The sequence below is a fragment of the Brachyhypopomus gauderio genome, chromosome 20 (genome assembly GCF_052324685.1).
Source record: "Brachyhypopomus gauderio isolate BG-103 chromosome 20, BGAUD_0.2, whole genome shotgun sequence".
Classification (NCBI taxonomy): domain Eukaryota; kingdom Metazoa; phylum Chordata; class Actinopteri; order Gymnotiformes; family Hypopomidae; genus Brachyhypopomus; species Brachyhypopomus gauderio.
The window spans coordinates 11,586,175-11,591,991 of NC_135230.1; positions in this window are offsets into that span (position 1 = coordinate 11,586,175).

Genomic DNA, 5,817 nt, shown 5'->3' on the forward strand with positions numbered 1-5,817 from the left:
GAGAGGGGGGGGGGGTGAGAGAAACATGTCATGATTCAGGGGAAAAACAGTTTATTTTACAACCTTGTTCACATTTAAGGTTCCATCGTCCAGAGTTGAGACATGTAATGGAGACTAGACATCACATCTGGGCCACTTTTGTGCAGTTATGCAGTTACATAACTAGGCTGACTAATAACTAATTAATTACCACATGTGTGTATGTAAAATAAATATTATGCTGTTTGTCTGAAGGATCAATAATATACATGCACACACACACACACACACACACACACTGTCCTAAGAGGCAGATGGTTGTAGGCTGTAGTGCCCATCAGCGCCCTAGATCACAGGAAGTAAGCCCACAGGAAGCATCTTGCACATGCACTGATAAGATATGTAGTGCTGTGGTGTCTGTTAGGTAGCAGGAGAGCTAGCAGGAGTGAAGAAAAGACTGATGAGAAGAGAGGAGGAGAGAAGAGAGGTGAAAAGGGAAGAGGAGAGGAGAAAGGAGGAGAGGAGAAAGGAGGAGACAAGAGGAGAGGAGAGAAGAGGAGCAGCGGGGTGAAAGCAGACTAGAGGAAGTGTCTGTGACTGAGTGGATGGTGAATCCAGAGTGTTTAAAGGAGGAGTGATAAGAGGTTGGCTGAGTGTGGGAGTGAGAAGTAGGGGGGAGGAGTAGGGGGGTGGGGGGTGGTTGTTGAAGAGGAGGAGGGGTTGAGGAGGAGGAGGGGTTGGCGCGGACGGCGGTTCCTGGGCCCTCGGCCCCGTGTCAGCGCGTCTCGGCTCAGACGGGGGAGCTCGCGCCTGGTCGCGTTTCATTGGCCAGAGTGGAGCATGAGCTCACTCACACTCCAACCTCAACATTCCAGCGCACGCTCACCACAGCCGAGGCCGTCAAAACGGAGATACTGCAGCACGGCCAGGTTGCACTGATGCAAAGCCACATTAAAATTGCACTGATTCAGTATTGCAGTAATGCACTAATAGAGTGCATGCACAGTAATGCACTAATAGAATGTTGCAGTAATGTGCTAATAGAGTATTGCAGTAATGCACTACTAAAGTATTGCACTAATGCACTAATAGAGTACTGCAGTAATACACTAATAGAGTATTGCAGTAATACACTAATAGAGTATTGCAGTAATACACTAATAGAGTATTGCAGTAGTGCATTAGTTCTGTATTATTGCATTCTTGCATAAATGCCTTACTGCAATACATTCTTAATGAATTTCTGCATCACTGCATTATGGTAATGTCCATACTGCATTACTGTGATGCTGCATTTTTGCAATACTGGATTACTGACAGACCTGATTATGGCAGATGGACAGTGTGGCATTTCTGCAGTTACACTGTGATTGCATTTATACAGTCCTGTTTATTCTTCAGTACTGAATTACATCAACAATAACGCCAGTTTTCTGTAATACTCAATTACTTTGATAATACATTATTGCAATCCCAGTGTACAAGATTTACTATTTCACCGCAATATAGCATTTCTATGATATTTATTTCAGTACTGTCATACCACAACCCGTAATACAATGCTGTCATACCACAGCCCTGTAATACTGCAACCCCACAGCAGGTCATCATCCCAGAAGCAGCCCATGAATCAGAAGCCTTCTTTAAACTCATCTGCCCCCCAGTTCTGTCCCATTACACTTGGCCAGTGCTATCCTCTCTCTGCACCCACAGAGTCGTCCCTGTCGTGCTGCGGGATCAATCCGCCTCCCCACATCCACTAACCCTTACATCACACACCATGCGCTCCCGCAGACCGAACCCCCCGTTCGACGATGCCGTACTACGCTATGACCTCATGGATTCACTGCCGACTGACATCACCGCTGTCCTTGACATGCTCTCTCAGCGCTGGGCCGACGGTTCTTAAAGTACGGTCCACTTCCCGACCGCTCTGAGGTTCTGGCTGCAGGGGAAGGGAGTGTCCTCAGTTTCCATAAGCTCACACTATGTCTCAGACACACGTGGTGTGGAAACTATTTTCTTTAAAATGCAGATTGCAATCCCTCTCTCCTTCGGTTACCCTGCCCCAAAATATCCCTCATGTCTGCTTGGCCTGAGATCCTGTAATGTAGGTGCTTCATGCCAGAAGGAGCGTTTGTCCAGTTTGTCTGGACTGATACAGGGCTACTGTAGAATCACTAAAGGGATTTAGTGTAGAATAAACAGTCTCTAAAAACTAGGGAGGTAGCGCACAGAAGGGAGGTGGTATATACTAGGGAGGTAGTATACACTAGTGAGGTAGTATACACTAAGGAGGTAGTATACACTAGTGAGGTAGTATACACTAGGGAGAAAGCTTCTCCAATGTTGCAAACATTCTGGAACTTTTTACCATATGGATTTCATGTTGGGGGGTCAGTACGGCAACTCATGTCACTTTCTCTCCTGGATCCTTTTAAGGACAGACACGCACATACCACACACACACACACACACACACACACACACACACACATACATACACATATGATCTAATTCTGTTCCACTTTACATAATTCAACACAGCACCATTACTCCTTTACCTTGTATCAGTATGACTTGGCCATTCTAATTGCCCTGAATGTAAATAGTGGTCACAGTCATGCATGATTAACAATCAACAAGGAATTTAGGAAATAACTTTTCCAAATTTGCCAACTCTGAATCATAGAATTTTTATGTCCATTTACTTTTCTGCTTGTCATCACATATTTTTCAAATTAGGTTATGCCAAGTTCTGGGGTGGGTGCGGTGTGCGCTGGTGGGGGTGTGTGTGTGTGTGAGAGAGAGAGAGAGAGAGAGTGTGTGTGTGTGTGTGTTCATGTTAAAAAGACCAGAATTTGCCCTTGGCTAGACTAACACAGCTGGCCACGGCCCCTCCCACTGTTGTTCTGTAGTGCCAGGTCAGGACAAAGCAGCAGTGTTCAGAGCTCTGGTCCCTCTGCTACACACACACACACACACACACACACACATTCATACACACACACAGACACACACACACTCTCACATACACGCTCACAAGCACACATACACTCACACACTCTCACACACATGCGCGCTCACAAGTGCACGAGCACACACACACACACACACACATTCATACACACACACAGACACACACACACTCTCACATACACGCTCACAAGCACACATACACTCACACACTCTCACACACATGCGTGCTCACAAGTGCACGAGCACACACACACACACACACACACACACACACACACACACACACACACACACACACACACACACCCAGCTGGGCAGCTCCAGGTGAAACCCACCGCCAGTCTTTGGCCAGAGACAAACTACACACACATTTTTAATTCCTGTCTTTGTGGACTGTTTTCATTCACTCTAAACTCTAAGCCTGACCTTGACTTCAGTAAGCAAAGGGCAAATCTTCTGGCTCTTTTACCTTTTCAAATAAAAGCTCCATAAAGAACGGCCCATGCGCGGCACGGCCTTAACCCCATGCCAGATGAAGACCACGCATGAAACAGAAGGAAGAAAAGTAAGAAGTTCTGATGAGAAGTAGCACTTAAAATGACCTCCATGCTGAGCTCCCTCAGTGTTACTGGCAGCCATGAAGAAATATGAGAAAGACAGAGAGAAAGAGAGATAGACAGAGATAGTGACAGAGAGGCTGAGAGAGAGAGAGAGAGAGAGAGAGATCGGACGTCTGCAACATGGCTCCTGTAGATGTACGTACAGTGCAAAGCTGGCCGACAGCTCAGTCCAGATGTTTATTTTGTTGGCACTGGCCACAGACTTCAGTGTTTACTGACCGAATGCTTCTGACGCAAGTCCACAATGCTCATTCACGCAACGGCATCTATTTATTTATTCGGACCTCGATATCCATTTGGACACTGTACACTCGCATGAAAACACGTGTTGTTCACCATCTCTCCCAAACCACACGGCCAACAACAAAGAGCACGATTGTTTTTACCTGATGACGTCCATTAGCATCTTTAACAAATATTGACAACCTCGGGCGCACGGCTTCTCACTCATCCTTTACACGCTTTTGACCCTCAAGAGCCATAGTTTAGGAGTGAATATTACTGTGACCATGACCTCATCTGTCTGCCCTGGACCACAGCATCTGTTTCAGAGATACGCTTAAGACACAACTCATCTGCATGGCGATGGGGAAGAGGTCTTTTAGTAGGACTTTACACGAAGGAGACGATGAGCTAAACTGTCTCTGTCAACACCACTCTTAACATGCCGGACTCTTAACATATCTGAACATAAATGATAGACTGACTCTTATTTTGAAGACTTAAAGTCTTATTTTGCTAAGAGGGTGAGAGACGTGCATTCCACATCAATTGGCAAGAAGGGTCAGAGAGAAAGAGAGAGAGAGAGAGAGAGTGTGTGTGTGAGAGAGAGAGAGGGAGAGAGAGAGACAGAGATAGAGAAAGAGAGAAAGTGTGTGTGTGTGTGTGTGTGTGTGTGTGTGTGTGTGTGTGTGTGTGTGTGTGTGTGTGAGAGCTAGAGATAGAGAGAGATGTCTTCATGACTTCAGAAAAAAATAGCAAACCTTGACATCATTCTGGACACCTTCACAGTGCCGGTGACCTTTGAAGTGTAAGGCGTGTGTTTGCACCAGTAGAAGGCCTTCAAAAGCACGCAAAACATGCCATTGCCACCACATCTAACACAGCACATCGGGCACTTCATATTAATACTCATCCTAACACACACAGGGCTTGTTGGCTCCTGCATCGTATTTCGTATCTAGGGTCGGCTTCCTTGCTTGGATGTGAACCTCGCACGTAAAACAGAAGAGTAGTTTGAGATCAGTGCTTAAAATGTGACTGTCGAAAGCAACCTGCAAAGCTCCTGTCATGTAGTACAGATGTCAGACACTTCTGTTTTGTATCTGTAAGTGTGTGTGTGATTATCAGACAGTGGGCTAGTCACACAGGAAACCAGTGGGCAGACAGCCTCAGCTTTGGTTACAGAACTTCCTGTCGCTGGGTGAAGCACTTCCTGTTCTTGTTCCAGCTGTTGAAAAACTGATCTCTCTACAAGTTAGCTTCATTAACAGATTCTCCTTTCAACTAATTATAGCTGCACTGAGGCCCCTACATTTTGCACGTTCACGGATATAAGTTTATGAGTACATTTACATTTTATGGTATTTGGCAGACGCCCTTATCCAGAGCGACTTACATTTTTATCTCATTTTTTATACAAGTGAGCAATTGAGGGTTAAGGGCCTTGCTCAGGGGCACCTCAGGTCTGCGAATCGAACCCACGACCCTCCGGTCAGAAGACCAGTTCCCTAACCACCAGGCCATGACTGCCCTGCATATAAGTCTATTAGGACTAGAGGAGGTGTTTGGGGTGTTCAATTGTGTGTATATTTATATTATATATTATATATTTATATATAATACATAATGACATGTTATTTTTTAATGGCTGACCAGTTGATGCGTGAAATTGAAGTTGTGCATGACAACTGCAGACAATCACAGAGAGCTGAAGACGGCAAGAGAGATCACGACAGCTGACGGCTTATTGGGAATATGGAAATCCAGCATAAAACAGAGTCGGTTTAAATAAAAGCAATGGAGAACCAATGACCTATCGTCAGTAGTGTTGTCCCATAGAGGAAGGTTTCAACCCCGTGTACCTCAGCTGCAGAGGGCAAGGTGTAGACCTGAAAATATAGCAAGGGTGTAGGATGTGGGGCATAGAAGGCCATGCAGTGGGTGTGGTTGTTGTGGGGGGGGGGGGGGGCACAAAATTATGCGCTATGCCAGTGAAATGAGGGTAGGGGTAAAAATA